This window comes from Parus major, chromosome 3, assembly GCF_001522545.3.
Source record: "Parus major isolate Abel chromosome 3, Parus_major1.1, whole genome shotgun sequence".
NCBI classification, from domain to species: domain Eukaryota; kingdom Metazoa; phylum Chordata; class Aves; order Passeriformes; family Paridae; genus Parus; species Parus major.
This window is the reverse complement of record NC_031770.1, coordinates 99,800,853-99,813,831: the sequence shown is the minus strand read 5'-3', so window position 1 is coordinate 99,813,831 and position 12,979 is coordinate 99,800,853. Positions and strand designations below refer to the sequence as shown.

Here is a 12,979-nt window from a genome sequence, read left to right as displayed (position 1 = left end):
GGAAGGGAAGGGAAGGGAAGGGAAGGGAAGGGAAGGGAAGGGAAGGGAAGGGAAGGGAAGGGAAGGGAAGGGCAAAATTAAGAGATTAAGATCAGAAAGAAACTGGATGACTATGGAGATTTGAGTTCTTTCAATCAGTTTGTTGCATTCCTTTCACCTAATTTTTTCCTGTTTCCTGTAGGCATTGGTACCACAGCCACTTGAGTCATTCTGCCCTAGAAGCTCCCGAGAGTGAAAGCAAAATCTGTGCGAGGCATCTGCAGTCTGCTCTTTCACCACTAGTGGTTCTGCTTAGCCCTGTTTATATGAAAGGAATGACAGAGCAGCCTGATGAAATAGCCCTTTGTCATGCAGCATGAGAGCTCGTTCCTTACCTAGCTGAACAGCAGAGACCACAGAATGGCCTTTGGTTTTGTCTATATATAAATACAGACATGTAAATATGTAACTGTTTTCAAATTACACTCATAGAGAAATATATTTTTCTGCACTATATGATAATTTTAATATATCATTTGTATTGTATGGTATTAATTATAGACAATATTTGCATAGATGTGATATATTTTTTAAATATCTAATTAATAAAAATAAATAATGATACAAAATACTTTTTGTATTGAAACTCAGCTTCAGACAGTTATTTCTGAACACATGACTGGAACTTTCAACCTACCTCCAACATGTCATAGGCCAGAAATGGGACCAAAACAGCATTACTCCTGAAGGTTCCTGGTGTGAAATGGTGCTTAGTGCTTTTCAAGTTGGTCTGATAATGTGCATTATTTCTATTATCTCTTATTTCTGACATTTGAGATATTCTGAAGAGGAATACTGAGTTCCAAAACAATGATGTATATTATAAAAACCACTAAACCACAAAACTTTTAAAATTCACTGCTCTTAAAGAATATAATTTCTGAGAAGTCTAGAAATTACACAGAACTTCAGTTTCCTCCTCTCTCCTTCTGTATCTTACCTGGGGTGATCAGTGAAAGCTGATTTTAAACATAGGTGCACAAAAAATGGGGATGGCATGGAACAAATTAACATTTCTTCACTGGAAAAAGTACTCAGCCAGGACTGCATTCCTTTCAGTGGCCATATAAGCCCTCAGCAGCTGAATGAAATAAGATTACAACACAGTAGTTAGAGCTGTGCTTACGACATTTCTTGGCTTTTGTAGTTCAGTTCAACTTCAGCACCAAAAATAACAAACAAGTCAGGACTCCAAAACACACACAGGTTGTTTAAAAACTCTGAACTTTAAAAGGAAAAAAAACAACAACAACAACAACAAAAAACACTCCAGAAGATGAGGTCTTTAAAAAACCCCTAAAACTACAAAACTTTTGTTAAAATATGAGAGGAGAAAACACTACAGTACAAGCTGGAAAGATGTGATGTGTGAATGTATGAAATTCTTGAATGCATTGACTGGGAATTATGCATTGCAATAGGAGGTGGGACAAGTGACACAGTAGCAACAAAAAAAAGGAACCACGGAAAGTATTGAGCTGTGAGAAGGGGTGACAGAGTGCTCTGCATTCCTCTCTCTTTGTCTAGTTTCATTCTTTTTTTTAAGAATAAATTAATCTTTCTCTTCCCCTGTTTCACAATCTCCCCTTCATGAAGGCTGTTCATTCTGAGTAAGGAAGGGGGATTATAATTAACCTACCACAATTAATAGATCAGTAAATGTGTGTTGCAATAACCTCCAGCAAGAACTAAGTACACATAATTTGCAGCATTCCATTACAACAGCATTTCCTATTGCAAGAAACACCTTACTAGGTTGTAAACAAGAGGACATCATACCTCCACCTTATGAAGGTACTGAGTTTTCCCTCGAAACACTTCTTTTTGTGTGAAACCATCTAAAGGTTGGGTTAGAGGTGTGTAGCAAAACCGAGCTGCAGCACCTCCTCCTAGGACTCTCCTAAACTCCTCAGCCCTCCACAAGTGGTGCCCACCTGTGTCTGCCAGTGCTGGCTTCAGGTAAGGTGCTTTGGAACCCCAAACAGAGGCTTTGCAGATTGACTGCAGCCTGAGGACCCTTGGAGAGAGAATTCTTGATCTGGAGTACTTGAAATCACTCCAAACACTGGAGATGGATCAATGTGGGCAGCTCACTAGAGCGGCACTGGCACCCTCCTAACAGAGGTTCAAGGCTGTGACTATCAACACAAAAGCCTTGTTCCTGGCAACATTTCCAGTGCTTGTCAGGACTGAGCATAAGCAAATAAATAAATAAATATGTTCACAAAATGAACAACAGCAATAAACCAAACAGGACTGTACAAAACATCAGTGTAGCTCAGAATGGATCACTGTTGACACTGTCTCACTCTGGTTTTATAAGCCAGTAAACCATTCTTATCAAACCTGTAAATATAAACTCTAAAAAAACTTCTCTTTTTTTAGCAGAAATCTGATATGATTGCTTGCTCTGAAGTGCAGTTATACTATGTGTAATATAATGCAGTGTTTGATGTAACTGAAAACATTATTGCTTTAAAGAAAGCCTTCAGAAAACATATTGTATGTTTTTTCTTGATATAATATTCCAAGGTATACAGGGAGCATCTAAAATGACAGTAGTGCAGTTTACAAGATTTTTATGTGACCTTTTATCAGAGAAAGACAATGGAGGGAAAATTATTTGTTTTCATTTACTCCTAATAGATTGTTTTCTGAGTCCAGTTGCTGAAGTAGATTATTACATTTTGCTTTCCTTTCAAAAGCTGGGTTAAAACCTGCTTAGGTTCTGTGAGAAATGGGTATTTTGCAATACTAGGTCAGTTGCAGGTAAAGTTCATAGATAACAATTGTACAAAAAAAATCCAGAAATAATTAATTTAGAAAAGAGCAGAGGCCTTGTTCAAAGAATAGCAGAAGGCTGCTGATCTCATAAGATAGGACATATTGTACTTGATCCTAAAACTATTCAACCATTCTAATATATTAATTTTACTTCAGTAGTCAGAAGGACCTCCCAGTCCTAGGCACATCCAGACCTTTTATGCTGCTATATACAAATGTAAAGAAAAAACCTCCTGTCCTTGTCCCAAAGAACTTGCAACCCAAGTTTACATTTTAATAGGATTATCATATGAATAGATATATTCTACCTTATTATCTTTAAATGCATACTTTTGAATGTATAAGATATCTGTTTGCACACATGCTTCTTTTTTTTCTCATGTTTAGTGTCCTTGTTCAAGGGCCATGGAAACCAATGGGAATGTAAATTATGATATTTATTTTCTTAGCCTTTGTGTCACGCTAAAAGTAGGAAACAGCTTTCTTGATTTCTGGTGACTACAACTTTACCTTCTATATTTGAGCTACATGTTTTGGTCACTGTTTTAAAAAGAAAATTGTTCTCAGGCATTGGGTTTAGGGCACCACTCATCTGATCAAGTATCAATATCTGCTTTGGGATGACATAAATCATGCTCTGGGCTCCACAGGCTGGGCAGACTGGGTGTCCATGAACTGTCAGGAGCTGAGACATTCTTCCTGCAGAAACCTAAAGCCCTGTGTGCCGAAACCCATCTGACGGTATTTAAAGAATCTAAGAATTGAACGGGTTGCTCTCCCTGTTATTTTTCTATATATGCACAAGGTAACACAGATTTTCAATTACAAAACCTGTATATTTGCATGGGCAAGGATTTCCCGAATGGTGAAGGCCTGGAGGCTGCCACCTCCCATCAGCTCCCTCCCTTTCCAGCTGCCAGCCCTGCTTGCAGGAAATCTCCAGCCTACAGAAGCACCAAACCTTTCCCAGATCTTCTTGCTGGAGAAATAAGCTATGTTACTCGGAAGCAGCTGAGGAACATGCTATAATTTCCTTTTTCAGCTTCTTTCGCAGCTTGGTGCACAGAAGCAGAACGGTGCATGCCCACCCCCTCTCTCGTTTGGGACTGTTCATTTATGCGGCTGCACACACAGCCTCATGCTCACATGCCGGCACACAAACCTGTTCATTTCCATCCAACCTAAGGTCCTATTCGCTGAAGAAAGACAGGGATAAAGTTCCAGGCCTTTATTTATTCAGAATACAATTTTGCAAGAGTTGCATGTGTAATTTGTCATGGGTGATGGGGTTGCAACATCAGGCGTGAACCAGTCAACCTATAGAGAGCCCGCCTGAAGGAATTCATGTGCTGCTGCACCGCTGGCTACAGAGGCTGCAGGGATTTTTAGGTTATTTTTGTGGGATGAGAGAGTGAAATATATAATTTCTATATATATATTCTATATATTCTATAGATTCTACAGATTCTATAGATCCTAAGGCTGAATCTTACAGATGTAGTCTTTGACATTCTGCTGGTAGCAAGGAGCTATGCCAGGGTAACAGTGAGATAGGCATACACCAAACACTTCAGCTTCACTGGTACTGAATGGACTTTTTCACATGTCATTTTAAACCCACCATTACACTGCTTTTAATTGCTTATAAGGCAATGAAATAATATATAATATATATAAATAATATATATAATGCATCTACACAACCACCTTGGAACAAAAAAGACTGTCTCAAACCCTACGCACTCTTGAGATAAGTATGTGATGGCTCAAGCTGGAAACCCAGCTCCAGTCTTCAGCTGGAAGCCAGATATCATGACTTGTGTCCACAGGTTTAAACCCCAGGAAGCAAACACATTTCAAACTACCATCATGACACTGTTTTCATCTTTGCTTCGCATATGAAAGAAATTAGTGTTAGATCCTTAGCAAAACTACGACACCAAATAAATATTATGTAAGGGCAGTACATAAATAGGTTATAGAAGGGCAGGATAACATCATAAAGGGAAAGTATTTGTGACTCATTTTTTCTAATTCTTTCAGGAGTTTTCCTAATGTGCAGTGCACAATTGAAATCAATGGAAACTTTAAGAAATATTCTACATAAGGCAGAGTCCAAAAATGTAGAAGGTTATGCAAGGCTAACTGTAAAAATAAGCAGACGAGTCCTCTAAAATAATATTGCAACATTTTTTGGCTTCCATTTATTGGTTGCCATAGGATTTTTAGTCAGTGAGCAACAGCTAAACACAAGGCTGCCTCATACCATAGCTTGGCTTTTAAGAGAAGAAAAACATTAACATTGTTTAATGAACACCCTTGTCTGGAGAAGTACTAGCAAATGCTAGGAACTCATTTTCCTACTGCCTAAAACCAGAGAGATTTGCAAGTGTTGTGTTTATGATGCTGTGCCCAATTTGAATCTTCCTCTCTGACAACACGCAAATATCTCTCCCAAATAAAAAGAAACTTGTTTTTGAGGGAAGTTGTTAGAGGAGAAAGTCCAAGAGCAAACAGGTTAAAGTGCCATGTACACAACAGAAAGGATCACAAGGCACTTTTAATGAGCTATTTGAGTTACACCAGCTGCTTCTGGGGTCAGAGAGAACATCCACTGGTGGACACTAAAGGGAAGAAATGAAAAATGTTTTTCTAAAGCATTTAATTTATCTACTGAACAGGTGGTTAAATCTGCTCCATGTAGCACATCCTACATGGAAGGGTAACAAGAGGAAAATAAAATAGTGAGATGCTATAAAAAGTAAGTAAATGCATTTGCTCTTGATCTTTTATTCAGTCTCCCAGTACATCTTGATGCATCAACATTCATGATTACTATTTTTTATGTTGGTGATTTATGCTCTCTCTGAATTTGGTTTTATTTCTGTATTTTGTCCAGTGACTGCTAGATGTAGAAAGCTTAAAGCAGCCATGTGTATCCATGGCTGAGCAGTTTCTCACGTGTTATATAAGGGTCAGGCTCCTTTGGCCTGAAACCCTTCTGGGCCAACAACACTTGCAAACTTGTTTCAAAACTGAAAAAAGAAGGAAGGAGAGCATTTCCCCACATAAATTATACACTTATTTGCATTTTTTTAAATACCCAAGGGCTGACACCTAGGAAACTTTCAAGATAACAAGAAAATTCTATTCTGAGACTTAGGTTTTTAAAAGTTAAAGTCTTCTGGACCACCCTCCATATATCCATATAGATATGCACACTGCCATTTGAGATGCTTGAGGGCACCCCAGCACATCTCTATCTCTCTCTTCACATGAGGTCCCTCTTCCACAGCCTCTGTCTCTCATCTGCAAGCCTTGTGTGGATGTCTTGGATACCTGGTGTATCTCAAAGGGAAGAAGACTTTTCTGTGTATGCAAACAAATTGGGTTCTGGCAAGCAGGGAGGATTACTCCCATTTAACTTGAGACATCTTTGCCTGAGCTAGTCATGCTGAGCTCCTTTTATAGTCAGCAGAGAGAAATATAGTTGTCAACATTTAGCTGGACAAATCCTACCCCCAAATTCCACTTATGTAAGCCCATTACTTCCAGCTTCAGTAGCATTAGTCTGAGTCTTGTCTTTGTCCTCCCTGTTACGTGTAAAGCTGGCAGTGGGTTTCTCTGCCCCTTTGAGAGAAACTTGATTTAAGAGCTGAGGCAGAACAAAGCTTGGGCTTGACTATACTGACTTCAGAAGTGCGGTCAATCTCCCCTGCTGTGCTCTGACAGGGTAACCTTTTCTTGTGAAAACAATCTTGGAACAAGCTTTAAAACTGCCCTAAATATCAGAGCTTTTGGTCTAGTTCTGCAGCAAGAGCATGATGATTCCACTCCAGACAATGAAACCTATAGCCTATCTACTAACCTCCTGAAAGCAGGTCTTTCCCAAGTCTCTGGAGGTTATATCTGTTATTGATTCAGCTGACTGGAACTCACAGTAAATTGGTGGTGTCAAGAAGTTGCAAAGTATAGAAAAATGCAGTTTAGACACTTCTTTCCACTTCTCTAAACAATTGGCATCCAACAGTTAAAATGTTGGAAACATTACTTATGGATGGGAGCGGCAACATTCAGAGTCTCTTAATCCCATCTACTATTAGAAATGAGAAGCCTTCTACCCTTTAGAAAAGTCTGGTGTTTCTGAGATAGATAGCCTTTGGATATAACACACAACACATACATTTCTCTCTTACTTCTATGGTGTGTTCACCATGGTGGCCTCCAAATGCACTTTGAGTGACCTGGCAGGACAAACCCCATGGTAGCAAGTGTCACTTACAATTGCAGTTGTCCTAAATAAAAGCAAAGTGTATTGGCAGGGTGGAAAAAGTCAGTAGATAAAACTGCTTAAACAGAATGACCAAAGGATTTTAATTTTTGTTCTGTAATTTTAAAAAACAGATTAAGATTCCTTGCATAAAATATCCTGTATTTGCTATGGTTTTTATCTTTCAGACTTATTTATAGACAAGACTATCTGAAACCTAAAAACTTAATTTCCCCTATAATTACTAACTACAGAAAATGGTGATTTTGCTGTTGAAAAAGAACTATGGAAGAAGAAACAGACCTTGTTAAATTATGGCATTTTTCAAAATCAGTGGTACAATCCCAGCATGCTTGATGGAAAAAATATGGTGAACCCCCTCTCCTTCCCACCCCCCAGCCCTATGTGCAAATAGAAAATAAGTAGAACTCAAAATACCACTTGGCCCTTGACAGGTTAGTGTGAGGATTATTCTGGAACAGATCAGCAATGTTTCTACTACAAAAGTGGCAAAAGGAATTATCTTCCCTACCTTCACCTATGCAGAAAGACCACTCATAAGGGGGGAAAGAAAAGGAGGAATGGCACAGTCACCCTGCATCTCATGTGCTCTGAGGATATAAATGCAACCTTGACCTTGTCCTTGCTTTCTACACAAAGCTAAATTTATCCAGGAAAAATTTCATCCTGCAGTAAAATGTGGGTTATCCTCATGGCCTGATCAATCAGCAGGAATGAAATCAGGCAATGTTGACTATTCGGTTTTATCAGCCGCAGACAATAGCAAAATGTCACTGGATTTCTCTGAATCACACATTTCATGTAGCTGATGTTCCTTTTTTAAATTAAAGACAGCACATTGCAAACTTTCTGACAAGTCTCACTGCTGTCCTGAGGTTACATGAGATCACTGGTTATTCATGCTAGCAGCTCCTCAGACAAGGAAAAGACTTGATAATCTACACAGTACCAAGAAAATGGATTTGTCAACATTTCTCGTCAAGTTGAATAGAGAAAAAAAAACGGAAAAAGATTTTTTTTTTGTTCTCTGCCATAAATTCTCTGTTGCAATCAAGCTATTGCTCTTCCAAGATATGTTCCTTTGACTGAATTAGAGAGGTTTTAAAAAGTAACAACTGGTAAAATATGCATGTACTTGCTCATCTTGAGCATCTTGATTTGATTGGCCTTGATTTGAGCTACCAAGGAGAGTAGGCATCTTATGTAATTTTTTAAGCAACGTTTATTCTAATAAAAAGTTTGTATGTAGTAATATCCTTTTACCCTAATGCAGCTGGAGCCCTGTCAGAAACTCAGTACCCAGTAGAGCTTCAATTTTTACCCACAGATAAACTCCATCTTGCAGCAGCTCTAAAGGCTGTATGGATCAGACATGTTTCTTTCTAACGAGAAAACTAAAATTAACAATAAAAACCACATAGAAATTACCAATAATCTGCTGTTGTAGTGATCACACATAGGAGGAGGTAGAAATCAGAAAAATATGAAGCAATAAAATGCCCATTGATGACCAGTAAGGCAGAACACTCCTCTTCCAGCAGGCTGATACTGAGCTTTAAAAACTAAACTGCAAGTCCATGGAATTTTACACCTTTTTCACCCTATGATATTCTAATTCTGACGAATTCTGTCTAATTTTTTTTTCCTTATTTCCAGGGACTGAATCAGACAAAATTTTAGCCATATCCTGTTATGAGAGAACATTTAAAAGAGTCGGGTCTCAGCATGAGTAGAAATCACTTAGCCTGCTCTGCTCTGCCCCATACCTTGAAGAATTTGGCTTGATCTATAGACCACACGATTTCTAGGTGTCCTCTTACTTGGTTTGTTCAGCCTGGAGAAGACTGAGTGGGGACCTCACTGCAGTTACAGCTTCCTTATGAGGGGAAGAGGAGGGGCAGGCACTGATCTCTGCTCTGTGGTGACAGTGACAGGACCTGAGGGAATGGCCTGAAGCTGTGTCAGGAAGGTTTAGGTTGGATATTAGAAAATGCTTCTTCCCCCAGAGGGTGGCTGGGCACTGAACAGGCTTCCCAGGGCAGTGGTCACAGCACCAGCCTGACAGAGCTCAAGAAGTGTTTGGACAAAGCTCTCAGGCACAGGATGTGACTCCTGGGGACAGCGCTGTGCAGGGCCAGGTGTTGGACTCGATGATCCTCGTGGGTCTCTTCCAACTCAGCTTATTCTGTGATTTGCTGTTAAGGTGGAAGTCTCTGTTTATAAGGGCACATTTGGTCACAGATGAAGGAAGGTATTTGCTTTCTGCTGCCTTACTGCACACCCCCAGCACATTGCTGCAGATGGGGCAAACAGAGGCCATGTGGCTCGGTCTGCCATGGCAGCAGCTGGTACTGTGTGCTCTGCAGGGCCAGCAGACGAGGCCGCTGTTGGGATAGGGGCTGCGGGCAGGGCAATGCACAGAGCCAGCAGCAATTCTCTGCTGACCAGTGACCCACACTTAGGTGAGCACACAAGAGGAGTGTCTGTGCTCTGTGTCATAGCGCCCCTTCTTATTTTGTCACTTGGAGAAGGCCAGAAGTTCAGACTCGGACTGCCCTGTCCAGGAGAGGCTGCCCAACACCCACCTGCAAAAAACTGTGTGCTCAACACTGATTCTTAGTGATGTAGATGGGAAAAAGTCCAGCCCAACGGCAGTACCATACATTCTCACAAAAGCCTTATCAACACGTTTCAGTCTTTCCAGGACTGACTCTGATGTCAGGGTGAGTGGGAAGCATGGACAAACAGAGTTGCCTTCTTTGTGTGCTGCCTTCTCAGTGCACGTTTTGCCAGCCTAATCAGATGGAGATAAACACCTTGCAATAGACTGTGCAACTGACGTCAGCTTTTTGTGTGCTTGGAATGATGTCAGCACCAGCTTTGCAATGCTTTAACCTCTGAGCAGAAATTAGCCCAGCAGCAACCCACCACTTTGCACAAGCTGCCATGCCAAGATTATTTCCGTTTTGCCCCGCTGGCTACAGATGCTGGGTGCAGGAGGCAGGAGAATCAGAACAATGGGATCCACTCCTGTATTGAGCCAGTTTTTAAGAGGAGTCTAAACAAATTTGAGTTACATAAAGAATAAATGACACCTCCCAGAACAGTAGTGAGGCCCTTAAGAAATGGATTCCACTCATTTACATCAGTGCAAATAATATCAAATTAATTTCTCAGAATTTAAATTACCATCACTGTAAATGTATTTTTTTTCCACATACTTGCATACACTCACCAATATACATAACAATTTACACGTTAAGTACGGCCTAGAGTTTCAAATTTTTATAGAGGCCTCTGGTGAGGCATTTCTAGAGGATCAGAATTTCACGCTAATAGCCTACATTTGCTTAATTAAGACGTCAAAAAAAACCAAAATGGAGGCACAGAAACTGGTACCAAGAATGTAAGTGTCAAGAACATTGGGAAAAGCAAAAGTCAGTGCCAGAACTGGCGTGATTTAGGAGTTTTTTTAGTTTCTTTTTTGGATTTTCTTAAGAAATTTTCCTCAGTAGTTTCTCCTGTTCAAGGGGAATTACACCATATTACAGGTCATTTATACCCCACGTTACTTACACTTTGATTTCAATGTCTCATCGTGTTACCAATTTTCAACATTTGCTTCTGCTTTAAGAATAGGAAAGTTACAAGCTAGTTGTTAGCTGGAATGTCACTTATTAAATTAGCAAGTTTTTCATAGAAATTTTAGCCAAAATTTGAAGAATAAAGAACTGATTATTACTAATTCTTTTGGTATTCATTATGCTATTAGTCACAGAGCTCACTCATACATTTCCAAATTTCAACACAATCATTTCAGGATGAAGAGTATTATTTTTTTCCCTTCTTAATAATTTTTCCTTAGCATCAAATTTCATGCCCTTCTTCTCCAATTGCCAGGAAAGCACAGTTTGGGATTCATGACTTTTGGGTTGGGCTTTTTTAGTTTACTTTTTCTTTCCAGAAACACAAGTTTACCAAGCGTAGTTCATCTACTAGAGAATGCATTTTTAAATGAGTTGTTTATCTCCACACCACATGCACACCTCAGCAAGACTAAGGGATCAGGTTATATGACATCATGGTGCCAAAGGAATAATTGTCTCTTGTTTGTGCAGTCCTGAAGAAAAGCCCGTAGCTTGAAATCACACACAGGGCTGCACTGACAGGATATATATTGTAACAAAAAAAAAGTTTGTTTTTTTTTTTCCCCAGTTGGGAGGAGTAGAGGAGAATGAGGGGCTGGAGGGCTTCTAAAGTGTGCCATGGGGTCATATTCTGTGAAATGGTTTTGTTTGTAGACATGGCTTTTCACCCTGCACAGTTGTGAGATCATCCTTTTCCCCAGGACTGAGAGACAGCTAAGATTATGTGACAGTCTGCTCAGCAAAATCCCAAATCCCACCGCAGTTGTTACCCAAATTGAGGGTGGAGCATGAAGAAAGCTGTCTGAAGCACTTCTGCAGCAAGCAGTGCTATACCTGTATACTCAACTAGCAGTGCCCATGAAGCAGAAAGAACAAAAAAAAAGAGCGAGAAATCAGAATCACAAATCCCCCTCTTGGGTTTAGCTTTAGTAACAAGGAAGCTTCAAAAACAAGACACCCCTTCAGCATTTTATAAAACTGACTTCAGCTGCCAAAGGATTCCTCTGCAGCTTTATCCTCAAATAAAAAATTCACTGCAAACGAGCAATCATTAGTCAGCTGCATTTTTCATATAATTACTGGCAGTGAAAAAGCAAGCATGCAGGTTGCTGGAAAATAAGGTCTAACTACTTCCACCCAAACAGAACAGAAGCTGTTCACTTCACTTTTAGTGGGGGAGAGGGAAATCCTCAGTGCTCCCCCTTCTCTCTATGACTGATTACAATCTGCTTTTTTCTATAAAGCACATTTATTGTGGGAGTTTGATTTGAAAGAATTTCAAGTAATTTAAACTTTGGCTGCAGGCATTCAGATCATTTAAAAACTGATCTTCAAGTGTTTCTACATGTTAATAACATTTCTGGTTAGTGCTACAATCAAGTTTTAATTCTCAATCTACAAAAAGAAACACATGCCAAGAATTACCTAGGAAGAAATCACGTCAAAGTTAGCCAGGCTGACAGTGAACCCTATGCTAGCAGTTTTACTGCATTAATCTTTATTTTGCAATGGAGAACTTTGAGGCTGGGGGGTTTCTATAGGGGTGACTGTCAACCACCTATAGCTTTTTGAAACTACAGAGGTGCTGAAAAGAGCCTGCAGTGTGGTTCAAATAACAGCCCAGTTCAAACTCTCCTTAATAGACCAGGATTCATCTGTCCTGCCTCATGTACTCAAAGCATCTTATTACCTTACATGTTCTTATATATGTCACTACCTGCATCTGTTAATTATCAAGATGAATTACAGAAACAGAATCTGGCCTTAAATAAAAGACATTAACAGGTGCTAATTCTGATCCTTTCTGGAGCTGAGGTGCAAATGCAAAATGCAGATTGCCCCAGGATTTTGGAAAGTGCAAATACCAGCTCGCTCCATTTTGGTATCTCTCTTCATCAGCCAAAGAGACTCCCACCACCAATGCTCTCACTACATTTCAAGACCCTTTTTGAAAAAGGTAAATGGGCTTGGTAAGATACAGGGACAAGCAAAAAGAAAAGAAAATAAAAGCCAATTTTATTCATAGCAAATGGTAAAATTGTTGATGAAAAGGCTTACAGTGTTAACTTGTAAATAAATATAAGTGCTAAGTTTTCTCAGCTCATGGAATAGGCAAGAGCTTGTCAGCAACACAAAAAATACCAGCTGAACGATGCTAACAGAGCAAACTCCTGCAGCACCTTTAGGCATTCAGTAAAAACACTGTTCACCACTGAAG

General features: G+C 39.7%; 1 long non-coding RNA gene across 2 annotated transcripts in view; it reads right to left on the bottom strand.

Moving 5' to 3' along the window:
- LOC107201105 overlaps positions 1 to 1,230 on the bottom strand; it is a 12,105-nt gene extending 10,875 nt beyond the window's left edge. For both annotated transcript variants that reach the window (XR_001520006.2, XR_001520005.2), the window contains exon 1: positions 980 to 1,230. This is a non-coding gene — a long non-coding RNA (uncharacterized LOC107201105). The remainder of the gene's footprint in view (positions 1 to 979) is intronic.
- Positions 1,231 to 12,979: the final 11,749 nt, after the last annotated feature.